Raw genomic sequence first — 16,208 nt, 5'->3', positions numbered from 1 at the left:
CAGGTAGTTTTGCAGACAGTAAATAGAGAACTGGGGCTTTTTAGATGCAAAATAGATTGCCAGCCAACTAGGGAGTTGCTTACATCAATAATGAAGAGAAAGAAAGAATAGCAGGAGACCAAGGATTGTCTCCGCAGTAAAAAATCACAATCCCTGAAGATGGCAGAGGAGTAGGGGACCCTATTTCAACGGATCCACTGAATTGAGCTATATATCTGCCAGACTACTCTGAACACCCATGAAATCAGCCCGAGATGTAAGAAGATATATCAAGATCTATACCAATGGAATATCCCCAACAGCCAGTTTCAAGGTATAAAGTGGGGTGCTGCGATTCTGCTGGAAGATATAAAAAATAAATGGAAGGGGAAGGGAGACACCATAAGTGCTGTCACTGGGAAGGTGAAATAACAGAGGAGCACAAATGTGTCCCATGCTGGGGCCCCAGGCATAGACTGGTAGCCACGGGCATAGACTGGTAGCCACGGGGAAGGGACTTTAGGGCAGCCTCCCAGGCTGAAACCTGGAGCTGCAGGGGCACATATGTGAACTGCGAGTGGCTAGCAGTTTTAGAAGCACAAAGGGCAGAGACATGCCTGGATCTGAAAGCAAGGGCTGGAGTGCTGCTGTGGGGTGCACAACCCAGGCCACTGCAGTTTTTAGCAGCACAGACAAAAATGAAGTCAATTTCACCTGGAGGGGCTTCTGGAGAATAATCTGTGAGCTTTCTGTTCTGAGACAGAACAGAACAGAAGCAGTTACTTCTGCTCTGACTCTTGGAAGGGACACAGAAACCCACCAGGGAAAGCTGTCAGAGAACAAAAGCCTCCCAAAACCGGTTTATACTGAGCGTATCCCTCATCACAGGGGCAAGGCAATTCTGCCCAAACAGGGTTGCCTGAGTAACAGCGTGACAGCCACCCCCCCCACCAGAAGATAGGCTGAAAGAACAAGAGGCCAAGTACTATAAAGTCCCTATAAAACAGGTGCATCTTGCTTGGATGGTGTTCTGTAGTTTGGACTCTGTACATTCCCTCAACCACCTCTCACCAGAATGACTAGGAGGAGGAACCCCCAACAGAAGAAAATTCAGAGACTGTGACAAAACTATTGGATATGGACATAAGCAAGATGTCAGAAATAGAATTTAGGATAACAGTTATCCAGACAATGGCTAGGTTGGAGAAAACCATTAGTGGCAACATAGGATCTCTAAGGGCAGAAGTGAGAGCAGATCTGGCAGATCTTAAAAATGCTATCAATGAGATCCAATCTAATCTAAATATAGTAGGGTAAATGAGACAGAAGATAGAATAAGTGATCTAGAAGATAAACTGATAGAAAAGAAGGATCAGGAGGAGGCCTTGAACAAACAGCAAACATGCTTAGAATGCATGAAAACAGAATTAGGGAAATAAATGATGCCATGAAACATTCCAATGATCCCTGAGGGGGTGGAGAGAGAGAGAGAGAGAGAGAGAGAGAGAGAGAGGACTAGAAGATACAGTTGGACAAATCCTAGATGAGAATTTCCCTAATCTGGGGAATGCAACAAGTGTTCATGTCCTAGAGGCAGAGAGGACACCCCTCAAGATCAATGAGAGTACAAAGACCATCGGACATGTGATTGTGAAATTTGTGAATCCGTAAATTCAGAGAAAATGTCTTAAAGGCAGCTAGGGGAAAGAGCTGCCTTACATACAGAGGGAAGAACATCAGCATAATGTCATATCTGTCCACAGAAACCTGGCAAGCCAGAAAGGGCTGGCAAGACATATTCAAGGCACTAAATGAGAAGAACATGCAGCCAAGAATACTTTATCTAGCAAGGCTGACATTCAGAACGGATGGAAGGATAAAGAGCTTCCAAAAGCAGCAAAGACTAAAAGATTATGTAACTACCAAGCCAGCACTACAGAAAATATTAAGGGGGGTCTTATAAAAGAAGAAAGATCCCAAGAGTGATATAGAACAGAAATTTACAGAGACATTCTATAGAAAGAAGGACTTCACAGTCAACATGATTACAATAAAATCATATCTTTCAATAATTACTTCCAACATGAATGGCCTAAATGCTCCCATAAAATGTCAAAGGGTTGCAGTTTGGATAAAAAGAAAGGATCCAACCATATGTGGTCTACAAGAGACACATATTGAACCTAAAGATACATTCAGACTGAAAGTGAAGGAATAGAGAACCCTGTTTCATGGCAATGGGACTCAAAAGAAAGCTGAGGTAGAGATTCTCATATCAGACAAATTAGATTTTAAGCTAAAGATTGTAGTCAGAGATACAGAAGGACACTATATCATTCTTAAAGGGTCTATCCAACCAAAGGACCTAACAATTGTAAATATTTATGCCCCCAAAATGAGAGCTGCCAACTACATAAGCCAACTGTTAATCAAAGTAAAAAGACATAGTGGTAAGAATACGTTCATTGTAGGGGATCGTAATATGCCACTCTCAGCAAAAGACAGATCATCTAAGCAGAAAATCAACAAAGAAACAAGAGCTTTGAATGACACACTAGACCAGATGGATCTCATAGATATACACAGAACATTCTACCCTAAAACAACAGAATACTCATTCTTCTTGAAAGCACATGGAACCTTCTCCAGAATAGACCACATCCTGGGTCAGAAATTAGGTCTCAGCAGATATCAAAAGATTGAGATAATTCCCTGCATGGTCTCAGACCACAAAATTTTGAAACAGGAACTCAATCACAAGAAAAAGTATGGAAGAAATTCAAACACTTGGAAGCTAAAGTTCATCCTGTTCAAAAATGTTTGGATCAACCAGGAAATCAAAGAACTTAAACAAATCATGGAAACCAGTGAGAATGAAAACACTTTGGTCCAAAACCTATGGGATATGGCAAAGGTGATTCTAAGGGGGAAAACATAGCCATCTAAGCCTCAATCAAAAAAATAGGAAAATCTTGAATACACAAACTTTCTTTACACTTTAAAGAACTCAATGATCAATAACAAATTAAGCCAACCCCACACACAAGAAGGGAAATAATTAAGATTTGAATGGAGATCAATGAATCAGAAACCAGAGATACAGCAGAGCATATCAACACAATTAGAAGCTAGTTCTTTGAAATAATTAATATGATTGAGAAACCACTGGCCAGGATAGTCCAAAAGACCCAAATTAATAAATTATGAATTAAAGGGGAGAGATCACGACCAACACCAAGGAAATAGAAACAGTCACCAGAAATTATCAACAGCTTTATGCCAATAAGTTAAGCAACTTAAGAAGAAATGAATGCATCTCTGGAAACCTATAAACTTCCATGACTGAAACAGGAAGAAATTAACAACCTGAATAGACCAATACCTAGTAACATGATTGAAACAGTGATCAAAAACCTCCCAAAAAACAAGAGCCCCAGGACCTGTGGATTCTTTGGGGAATTCTACCAAACATTCAAAGAAGAAATAATATCTATTCTCCTGAAGCTGTTTAAAAAAACAGAACCAGAAGGAAAACTTCCAGACTCATTCTATGAGGCTAGCATCACCTGCATAAAGACCCCACCAAAAAGGAGAATTTCAAACCAATATCCCTGATGAATATTGATGCCACGACTTTCCACAAGATCCTGGCTAATAGGATCCAACAATACATTAAAAAGATTATCTACCATGACCAGGTGGGATTTATCTCCAGGATGCAAGGGTGGTTCAACATTCACAAATGAATCAGTGTGACAGAACACATTAATAAGAGAGAAGAATCATATGGTCCTCTCAATTGATGCAGAAAAAGCATTTGAAAAAATACAGCATCCTTTTCTGATTAAAACTCGTCAGAGTATAGAGATAGAAGGAACATTCCTCAACTTCATAGAATCCATCTATGAAAAACCCACAATGAAAATCATTCTCAATGGGGAAAAACTGAGAGCCTTTCCCTTTGATATCAGAGACATGACAAGGATGTCCATTCTTGCTACTATTGTTCAACATAGTAATAGAAGGCTTAGCCTCAGCAATCAGACAGCAAAACAAATAAAAGGTATTCAAATTTGCAAAGAAGTCAAACTCTCTCTCTTCACAGAAGACATGATACCTTATGTGGAAAACCCAAAAGCATCTACCCCCAAATTCCTGGAACTCATACTCAGTAATGTGGCAGGATACAAAATCAATGCACAGAAATCAATCACTTTCTTATACACTAACAATGAAACTATAGAAAGAGAATTGATTTCATTTTCAATAGCACCAAAAACTATAAGGTACCTTGGAATAAACCTAACCAAAGAGGTAAAGGATCTATATTCAAGGAACTACAGAATACTCATCAAAACACTCATCAAAGAAGTTGAAGAAGACACAAAAAAATGGAAAAGCATTCCATGTTCATGGATTGAAAGAATAAACATTGTTAAAATGTTATGCTGCCCAGAGCAGTCTATACTTTCAACACCATCCTGATCAAAACACCACTGACATTTTTCAAAGTACACAAACAATCCTAAAATTGGTATGGAACCAGAAGAGACCCTGAATCGCCAAAGAAATGTTGAAAAAGAAAAATAAAGCTGGGAGCATCATATTGCCTGATTTCAAGCTTTTCTACAAAGCTGTGATCACCAAGACAGCATGGTACTGGCACAAAAGCAGACACACAGACCAAAAGAACACAGTAGAGAGCCCAGATATGGACCCTCAACTCTATGGTCAAATAATCTTCGACAAAACAGGATAAAACATACAGTGGAAAAAAGACAGTCTCTTCAGTAATTGTTGCTGGGAAAATTAGACAGCCACATGCAGAAGAATGAAACTCAACCATTACCTTACACCATACACAAAGATAAACTCTAAATGGATGAAAGACCTCAATGTGAGACAGGAATCCATCAAAATCCTAGAGGAGAACATCAGCCACAGAAACTTCTTTCAAGAGGTCTCCAAAAGTAAGGGAAACAAAAGTAAAAATGAACTTTTGGGACTTCATCAAGATAAAAACCTTCTGCACAGCAAAGGAAACAGTCAATAAAACAAATAGGCAACCCATGGAATGGAAGAAGATATTCACAAATGACACTACAGACAGAGGGCTGATATCCAAGATCTATAAAGAACTTCTCAAACTCAACACCACCCCCCCAAAAAAAAGATAATCAAGTGAAAAAATGGGCAGAGGACACAAACAGACACTTCTCCAAAGAAGACATACAAATGGCTCACAGATACATGGAAACATGTTCATTGTTAACCACCAGGGACATTCAAATCTAAACCACATTGAGATACCTCCTTATACCAGTTAGAATGGCAAAAATTAACATGGCAGGAAAAAACTAATGTTAGAGAGGATGTGGAGAAAGGGGAACCCTCTTACACTGTTGGTGGGAATACAAGTTGGTGCAGCCACTTTGGGAAATAGTTTGAAGATTCCTTAAGAAATTAAAAATAGAGCTCCCTATGACCCTGCAATTGCCCTCCTGGGTATTTGCCCTGAAGATACAGATGTGAAAAGAAGAGCCATCTGTACCCCAAAGTTTATAGCAGCAATGGCCACAGTCGCCAAACTGTGGAAAGAGCCAAGATGCCCTTCAACAGATGAATAGATAAAGAAGATATGGTCCCTATACACAATGGAATATTACTCAGCCATGAGAAAGGGTGAATATCCAACTTTTGCATCAACATGGATGGGACTGCCGGAGATTATACTGAATAAAATAAGTCAAGCAGAGACAGTCAATAATCTTATGGTTTCACTTATTTGGAAAGGAAAGGAAAAGTGAATTGGGGGAAATCAGAAGGGGAGACAAATCAAGAGAGACTGTGGACCCTGAGAAACAAATTGAGGGTTTTAGAGGGGAGGGGGTGGTAGGATGGGTGATCTTGGTAGTGGGTATTAAGGAGGGCATGTATTGCCTGGACCACTGGGTGTTATACATAAACAATGAATCTTAGAACACTACATCAAAAAGTAATGATGTGTTGTATGGTGACTAACATAACACAATTAAAAAAAAAGGTCACAATCACTGAGTTTCAATTCCCAGACCTGAACCAGTTTTTAGTTCTGAAGCCCATCAACTGAGAATATGGCTGGATTCCTTGAAATTAATTTACCTCCATTGAAATATAAATGTTATTGTTCCTCCTGTCTTTCCCTAAAGGAACCTACTACCAATTACTCAAGTGTTTGTACACTAGCAGAAGGGGTCTGGGAATGTATTTTAAGGACAATTGACAGAAATTATGAGTTGATTTTGATACTCAAAGTATCATTGTCATCCCTGTTGGATTTGAGCCTAGTTCTCTGTGACAACTAGGAGAGCCAGGTAATAAATTGGTTATTGGCTGAACTTTGGTTCACAGTTGCCTCCTGGGTCTATAGAGCTCTCCAGTGGTCACTTCCCCAATTCTGGAATTGATATACAGTTAGAGTAATCCCACACTGAATCTCTGACCTGTGGAGTAACAGCTATTCTAGTATGAAAAACCAAAAGTAAACCTTCTATGCCATCCCCCCTGGCCAAGATAGTAAATCAAAAATAACATATCTTGTATGGTGACAGATGGTAGCTACACCTGTGAGCATAGCATGATACATAGAGTTGCTGAATCACCATGTTGTACACCTGAAACTAATATAATATTCTGTGTCAACTGTACTCAAAAACCCCAACCCAAACCCAAACATATCTTAAGGACTGGAGGTAGTGGAAATCAGTATCAGTGTTAAAATGCAGGGGTGGTAGTACCCATCATATTTTTGTTTAATTTGTCAGGCTGGTCCCTGCAGAAACCATATGGAAACTGATAAATGATCAGACTGTTGCCATACCTAACAGTACAGTTCACCCTTGAAGAACCCGGGGTTTAGGGATGCTGAAACCTCCTCCCTCCCTTATGGTTAAAAATCAATGTAGAACTTTTTTGACTCCCCCATAACTTAACTACTCATAGCCTACTGCTGACCAGAAGCCTTACTTATAACATGAACACTTGACTAATATGTATTATTCCAATAAAGCTAGAGAAAAAATTTTAAGTAAATCATAGGAGAAGATACATTAACACTACTATACATATATTTATTGAAAAAAATCTGGACCTGAGAAGTTCAAACTTGTGTTGCTCAAGGGTCAACTGTAGATGTAGTGTCATTTCTCGAAGTGATTAATAAAATCTCAAGCACATGGTATGTACCCACTGATTTGGGGAATATATTATTTTTCATTCAAAATGGTAATAGTTTACATCCATGTTCACATTCCCTGATACTACTAATTTCCTATGAAGCAGGATTAAGCAAAAGTAAAACACAATACACTTGAGGAATCACTTCTTTCCTTAGTGTGCCTCTTGGTGTCCTCTAATGGCAAGATTTAGCATCACCCTCACTTGTAATGGATAAAATATTTAGAATTCAATTCATTATTGCAGAACAGATATTGACTAGTGAATTCAAATCTGAGAGGCAATAAATAACCTGGACTTCTGGTTATGGGCCTGAAAACTACTGAACATTGGAGACAAGGAGGTCTGGTGTAGAGGCATGTAGGTACTCCCACATATGGGAATAGGTACAATATGTTAATATTTTTGTATCACATATTAATACCTACTAGAAAACATTTATTACAAGAAAGGCACTATAAACCTAGTTTCCCAGGAATGTCATGATGGGCATATAAATGACATGGCCATGTTAGCTATGTATAGGCCTAATACTTATATTTCCACTTACTAAAACAAATACAGTTACTGCTGCCTCCAAATGTCATACTTGTCAGAGGCAGAGACCAATATTAACCTCCAATTTAGCACTTTTGTGTGTGTGGGGAGGGGAGCAACTTAGTGGAAAGTTGATTATGTTAGAACTTCTATACTGGAAAAGCCAGAGGTCTGTTCTATTGATTTTTTTCAATTATTTGTTCACCTTTCTGACCTGTAGAGCCTTAGTTGGTGCTTCTGTATATGATATAACTAGTAGTATAATGGAACCCATTGGCATAGACTCCCACTTTGCTTAGCATCTGACCAAGGCAACCACTTCACAGTGAAGAAGGTAGGGGAAGGAGCCCATGACCATGAGACCCACTATTTCTCATAATGCACAACTTAGCCTCATAGACCTCTTGAATGGCTTCCTAAAAGTGAAGTTGAAGCACCAGATTGAAGGAAGCATTCTAAAATAATGCGTTGATTTTTGTGGTGATTGATTTTATGTGTCAACTTGACGAGGCTGTAAGATGCCCATAGGTAGTAAAACATTATTCCTAGGTATCTGAATAGAACAAAAAGCTAGAAGAGGATGAATTTTCTTTGTGCTTGAGTTGAACACACTCATCTTTTTCTGCCATTGGACATCAGTAATCCTTGTTCTTAAGGACTCAGATAAAGGGCTTACATCATTAGCACCTGATTCTCAGGTCTTCAGAGTCACGAGACATTGATAATACCACCAGCTTTCTTGGTTCTCCAGTTTGCAGATGGCTGATCATGGGACTTTTCAGCCCCCATAATTACATGAGACAATTCTAAAATAAATCTCATATGTATCTCAGGGCACCTGGGTGGCTCAGTCAGTTAAGCATGTGCCCTCAGCTCAGGTCATGATCCCAGGGTCCAGGGATTGAGCCCTGCACCGGGCTCCCTGCTCAGTGGGAAGTCTGCTTCTCCCTCTCCTTCTCTGTCTGCTTCTTCCCCTGCTTGTGCTTTTTCTGTCAAGTAAATAAATGAAATCTTTAAAAAAAATCCATGTATCTTTATGTAGGTATATAGATATCTTATTAGTTTGGTTTCTGAAAAGACCCATAACTAATACAAAATCATTTGGGTGCAATATATTTATTAATCCAGAATTCCTAATTTGTCACTAATAGGAAAGACTATAGAATGTTAATATATGACTACCTTTTCTCCCAATGCCCAAATGGGGGACTTTTTGGCTTCTGCCTCACATTCTGGGATTTTGGGGTAGGAGGCCAAAGGAGGTATGCTCTTTCCAGAAGAAATAGCAAAGTTCTAACTTTCTAATTAAAATACAAGGATAGCTGCTAACAGGGCACTTTTAACTTGTTGCCAGTGACAAAAAAACAAACAACCAAAAAATAAGAGTCATTATACTGGCAGGGATAATAGATTCTGATTAGTGGTAAGAATTGGGAGTGTTTTTACCCAAGGGGGAGGCAGGGGGGAATATGGGTGGAGCCCATTTGATATAGACCTGAGTGTGTCCCATTGTAACTGTGATTGGACATGTCCAACAGTGCTGGAATAAGAAACATTTGATTATTAAGGGTTATGGCACTTCAAGATAAAGTTTTGGTTATATCATCAGGAAGCCATGGAGATTTTCCAGGAGATAGATGAATAGGAGTGGGATTTAGAATGAACAATAGGTATCAAGGGTTAGGACTTCAACATTTTTTTTTATTGTGGTAAAAAACACATAACTTAAAATCTGGCCTCTCAAAATTCTTAGTGGACAGTATTGTTAACCAGAATCCAATGTTATATACAGATCTCCAGAGATTATTTTGCATGACTGAAATTATAAATCCAATAAGCAGCAACTCATTGAGCCCTGGCAACAACCACCCCTGGCAACAACCACCACCATTCTACTTTGTCCTTCTGAGTTTGACTACTGTAGAAACCTGATACATAACTGTAACCATGCAGTATATGTCCTTCTGTGATTTACTAATTTCAGTTAGCATAATGTGCTCAAGGTTGATCCATGTTGTACCATGTGACAGAATTTCTTTCTATTTTATGGCTAAATAGTACTTCATTATATGTATATATCACAGTTTCTTAATCCATTAATCTGTTGACAGACATGTAGATTGTACCATTACTTTACCCTTATGAATATTGCTGCAATGAAAATGGAATGCAAGTATCTATTTGAGATCCTGATTTCAATTGTTTTGAATAAATAACCTGGAAAGGGGATGGCTGGGCCATATAGTTGTTCAATTTTTAATCTGAGGAAATTCCCCAGTTTTCCATAGCAGCTGCACTATTTTACATTCCCACCAAAACTGTGTAATGGGGTTCTAATTTCTCCACATTCTCATCACCACTCATTATTTGCCAGGTCCTTTTTTTTTTCCCCCTTTTTTTGTAATGGCCACCAAATGCATGTGAAGTAACATTGTGGTTTTTATTTACCTTCTCTGATGATGATTTCTGATGCTAAGCATCACTATTTTGCTACTGAGTTATAGGAGATTCTTGAAAATTTTGGATATTAATCCTTTATCAGATACAGAGTTCACAAATATTTTCTCTCACTTTGTACTTCACCTTTTCTTTCTTTCCCCTTCATCCCTCCTTACCTCCTTTCTCCTTCCTTCCTTCATTCCTTTCTTCCAAAGCTTGTTAGTTTAATATAGACTCACTTGTTTATTTTTGCTTTTGTTGACTGTGCTTTTGGTGTCATAGCCAGGACTGCTGTTATGAAGTTAGAAGCATACAATTTCAGCTCTTGCAATTAAGTATTTAAGTATTTGTAGATATCCAGTTTTTCAAACACTATTTGTTGATGACACTATCTTTACAACAATGGGTATTCTTGGTTCTTTTTCCAAAGATTAGTTGACTGTATATGTGTGAGATGACTTATGCACTCTCTCTTCTGTATTGTTGGTTTATGTGTCTCTCTTTATGCCAATAGCATATTGTTCAATTATTGTAGCTTTTTAATGATTTCAAATCAGGAAGCATGAGGCCTCCTGCTTTGTTCCTATCTCTCAAGATTGCTTTGGCTCCTAAAAGTCATTTTTGGTTCTATATGAATTTTAGGATTGTCTTTTCTATTTTTGTAAAACAAACAAACAAACAAACAAAAAACCCCCCAAAAAACAGCATTAGAATTTTGATAGGAATTGTGTTGCATCTGTAGCTCACTTTGGGTAGTATGGATATTTACCTCTTTACTATGTTAAATGTTCCAACTCAAGAACACATCTTTCCATTTATTTAGATTTTATTTCTTTAATCAGCATTTTTAAATTTCCTGCATATAGATGTCAAATAACATATTAATTTTCCTAGAAATTATAAACTAAAATGCATTTTAATATCTTTTTTCACACATTTGTTGTTAGTAGAGATGCAACTATATGACATTGTTGAAAGAAATTGAAGAGAACACACACACAAAAATGGAAATACACAGAAGAAATATTCTTTGTTTCTTTTTTACTCTCTTGCTTTCTTCCCTGGTAATTTGATGATTTCTTATACTGGTATGCTTCAACTACTTTCTCTAAAGCAACCCAGGAAGAAATATTATAGGTAACTCAGTGAAAAGGAGAGGTCAATGTGATAACTCTAGACATAATGACAAAACAAGAATGAAATGGTAATAAATGCACATCTATCAATAGTTACTTTGAATGTAGAGACTAAATTCTCTAGAAGATATAGGGTGTCAGAACGGATTAAAACAAACAAACAAACAAGACCCATCTATATGCTATCTATAAGAGATTCATTTTAGACCTAAAGACCCCTAAAGATTGAAAATGAGAGGATGGAGAAACATTTATCATGCAAATTGATGTCAAAAGTAAGCTCGAGTAACAATACTCATCTCATAAAAACTAGACTTTAAAACAAAGACTGTAACAAGAGATAAAGAAGGGCCCTTTATAAACATAAAAGAGACAATCCAACATGAAGATATAACAATTGTAAATATTTATGTCCCCAACATGGGAACACCAAAATATATACAACAACTAAGAACAAACATAAAGGAACTCATTGAATATAATACAACAATAGTAGGGGAATTTAATACCCTGCTTACATCAATGGACAGATCTGTCTAAGTAGAAAATAAACCAAGAAACAATGGCTTTAAATGACACACTGGAAAAATGGACTTAACAGATATATTCAGAACATTCCATCCTAAAACAGAAGAATATACATTCTTTTCATGTGCACATGGAACATTTTCCACAATACAGCACACATTAGGTCATGAAACAGGGCTCAACAAGTGCAAAAAGATTGGGGTCATATCATGCATCTTTTCTGAACACAATGCTATGAAACTAGAAGTCAACCATAATAAAAAATCTGGGAAGACCACAAATGTATGGAGGTTAAACAACATATTACTAAACAATGAAATTAAAAAAGTACATGGAAAAAATGAAAATGAAAACACTGTAGTCCAAAACCTTTGAAACACAGCAAAATGGTCTTAAGGGATAGTGATACAGGCCTACCTCAACAAGCAAGAAAAATCTCAAGCAAAAACCTAGCCTTATATCTAAAGGAGATAGCCTAAGTCCAGCAGAAGGAAAAAAATAATAATTAGAGCAGAATAAATGATAGAGAAACTAAAGAAAACAATAAAGCAGTTCAATGAAACCTGGAGCTGGTCTTTGGAAAAAATTAATAAAATTTATAAACCTCTTACCAGGCTTATCAAAAAGAAAAGAGGGGTGCCAGGGCAGCTCAGATGGTTAAACATCTGGCTCTTGGTTTCAGCTCAGGTCATGATCTCAGGAGCATGAGATCAAGCCCTGCACTGGGCTCCATGCTCAGCCTGGAGTCTGCTTGGGACCTTTCCCCTCTCCTTTACCCCTTCTCACCCTGTGTTCTCTCTATCTTTCCAATAAATAAATAAAATCTTAAAAAAAAGAAAGAAAAGAGAAAGGCCCCAAATATATAAAATCACAAATGAGAGAAGAGAAGTAACAACCAACACCACAGAAATACAATTACAAGAGAATTTTTTTAAAAGATTATTTTTTAAAGATTTAAAGATTATTTAATTATCTATTTTGGAGAAAGACAGTGTATGAGTTGGGGGAGGGGTAGAGCTGTGGGAGAGGGAGAGAATCTCAAGCATACTCGAACCTCAGCACAGAATGTGACATGGTGCTCAATTTCATTACCTGTAGATCATGACCTGAGCTAAAACCAAGAGTCAGTCAGGCTCTCGGCTCCTCTGGGCCGGAGACAAAAGCCACCCAGGTGCTCCCAATTATAAGAAAATATTATAAAAACTATATGCCAACAAATTGGACAAACTGTAGGAAAGGGATAAATTCCGAGAAACCTATAAGCTACCAAAACAGAAACAAGAAGAGATAGGAAACTTGAACAGACCAATAACCAGCAAAGAAATTAAATCAAGTAATCAAAAACCTCCCAATAAATAAAAGTCCAAGGCCAGAGAGCTTCACAGAGGAATTCTATCAAACATTTAAAGAAGTGTTAATGTCTGTTCTTCTCAAACAATTCCCAAAAATAGAAGAGGAAGGAAAATTCCCACTTCATGTTATGAGGCCAACAAAATGCCTTATTCCTAAACCAGAAAAAGACTCCACTAAAAAAGAGAACTACATGCCAATACCCCTGACAAATTGGATGCAAAAACAATACATTAAAAAAAAATCATTCACTGTGATCAAGTTGGATTTATTCCTGGGCTGCAAGGGTAGTTTAATATTCACAAATCAATTAATGTGAAATACCATATTAATAAAAGGCTAAGAACCATATGATACTCTTAATAGATACAGAAAAAATATCTGACAAAGTACTATATCCATTCATGATAAAAACCCTGAACAAAGGAGGTTTAGATGGAACATACTCAACATAATAAAGGCCATCCCTGAAAGGATGGGGAATCATTCTTAATGGGGAAAAACAGAACTTTTCCTCAATAGTCAGGAGTAAGACAAGAATCTCCTCACTCACAACTGTTATTTAACATAGTACTGCAAGTCCTAGCCTCAGCAATCATAAAACAAAAAGAAATAAAAGGCATCCAAGTCAGTAAGGAAGAAATAAAACTTTCACTATTTCCAGATGACATGATACTGTATGTAGAGAATCCTAAAGAGTCCATCAAAAAATTGTTAGAACTGATAAACAAATTCAGTAAAATTTCAAAATACAAAATCAACATACAGAAATCTGTTGCATTTCTATATATCAATAATGAAGAAGCGGAAAAAGAATATAATTAGTCCCATTTACAACTGCATCAAAAACCATCAGACACCTAGGGGAGTCAAGATGGTGGAGAAGTAGCAGGCTGAGACTACTTCAGCTAACAGGAGATCAGTTACATAGCTTATCTAAAGATTGCAAACACCTACAAACCCATGGGCAAATTGAAGAGAAGAAGAACAGCAATTCTAAAAACAGAAAAACAACCACTTTCTGAAAGGTAGGACTGGCAGAGAAGTGAACCAAAGCGACGGGAAGATAGACCCCGGTGGGAGGGGCTGGCTCCGGGCAAGCGGCGGAGCAACGGAGCACAAAATCAGGACTTTTTTAAGTCTGTTCCACTTTAGGACATTGCTTTAGAGGCTAAACCGGGGTGAAGCCCACGTGGGGTCAGTGTGGCCTCAGGTCCCGCAGGGTCACAGAGGATCGGAGGTGTCTGAGTGTCGCAGAGCTTACAGGTATTAGAACAGGGAAGCCAGCTACAGAGACAGAGCCGACAGTGAGCTCACAGCTCGGGGTTACCTTGAACCGGTCTCAGGCTTGGTGAGCTCGGAGCATGGCCGGAGGTCAGGCAGAAGGGAGTAACTGGGCGCTGTTCTCTGAGGGTGAACTGAGGAGTGGGGCTCTGGGCTCTCGGCTCCTCTGGGCCGGAGACAGGAGGCCACCATTTGTATTCCCATCCTCTGGAACTCTACAGAAAGTGCTTAGGGAACAAAAGCTAATGAAAGCAAACCCAAGCAGATTAATCAACCTGGCCCCTGGTAAGGGTGGTACAATTCTGCCTGGGGCAAAGACACTTGAGAATCACTACAACAGGCCCCTCCCCCAGAAGATCAACAAGAAATCCATCCAAGACCAAGTTCACCTACCAAGGAGTGCAGTTTCAATACCAAGGAGAGCAGCAGAACTCCAGAGGAGGAGAAAGCAAAGCACGGAACTCATGGCTTTCTCCCTATGATTCTTTAGTCTTGCAGTTAATTTAATTTTTTTTTCTTTTTCATTTTTTTCTCTTCTTCTGCTAAAAATTTTTTTAAACTTTGACCCTTTTATTTTTTAACGTTTTTAAACTAGTTTATATAATACATAAATTTCTTTTTTATACATTTCTTTATTCGTTTTCTTTTTTAAATTCTTTTCTTTCTTTCCTTTTTTTTTTTTTCTTTTTCTTTCTTTCTTTCTGAACCTCTTTTTATCCCCTTTCTCCCCCCTCACGATTTGGGATCTCTTCTGATTAGGTTAAAGCATATTTCCCTGGGGATGTTGCCACCCTTTTAGTATTTTACTTGCTCCTTCATATACTCTTATCTGGACAAAATGACAAGGCAGTAAAATTCACCACAAAAAAAAGAACAAGAGGCAGTACTGAAGGATAAGACCTAGTCAATGCAGACATTGGTAATATGTCAGATCTAGAGTTCAGAATGACCATTCTCAAGGCTCTAGCCAGGCTCGAAAAAGGCATGGAAGATATTAGAGAAACCCTCTCGAGAGATATAAGAGCCCTTTCTGGAGAAATAAAAGAACTGAAATCTAACCAAGTTGAAATAAAAAAAGCTATTAATGAGGTGCAATCAAAAATGAAGGCTCTCACTGCTAGGATAAATGAGGCAGAAGAAAGAATTAGCCATATAGAAGACCAAATGACAGAGAATAAAGAAGCTGAGCAAAAAAGGGACAAACAGCTACTGGACCACGATGGGAGAATTCGAGAGATAAGTGACACCATAAGACAAATCAACATTAGAATAATTAGGATTCCAGAAGAAGAAGAAAGAGAGAGGGGAGCAGAAGGTATACTGGAGAGAATTATTGGGGAGAATTTCCCTAATATGGCAAAGGGAACGAGCATCAAAATTCAGGAGGTTCAGAGAACGCCCCTCAAAATCAATAAGAATAGGCCCACACCCTGTCACCTAATAGTAAAATTTACAAGTCTCAGTGACAAAGAGAAAATCCTGAAAGCAGCCCGGGAAAAGAAGTCTGTAACATACAATGGTAAAAATATTAGATTGGCAGCAGACTTATCCACAGAGACCTGGTAGGCCAGAAAGAGCTGGCATGACATATTCAGAGCACTAAATGAGAAAAACATGCAGCCAAGAATACTATATCCAGCTAGGCTATCATTGAAAATAGAAGGAGAGATTAAAAGCTTCCAGGACAAACAAAAACCGAAAGAATTTGCAAACACCAAACCAGTTCTACAGGAAACATTG

The sequence above is a fragment of the Mustela putorius genome, unplaced genomic scaffold, assembly GCF_011764305.1.
Source record: "Mustela putorius furo isolate JIRA1106 unplaced genomic scaffold, ASM1176430v1.1 tig00003976_pilon_pilon_pilon, whole genome shotgun sequence".
Taxonomy (NCBI): Eukaryota; Metazoa; Chordata; class Mammalia; order Carnivora; family Mustelidae; genus Mustela; species Mustela putorius.
Note: the sequence above shows the minus strand (reverse complement) of the source record.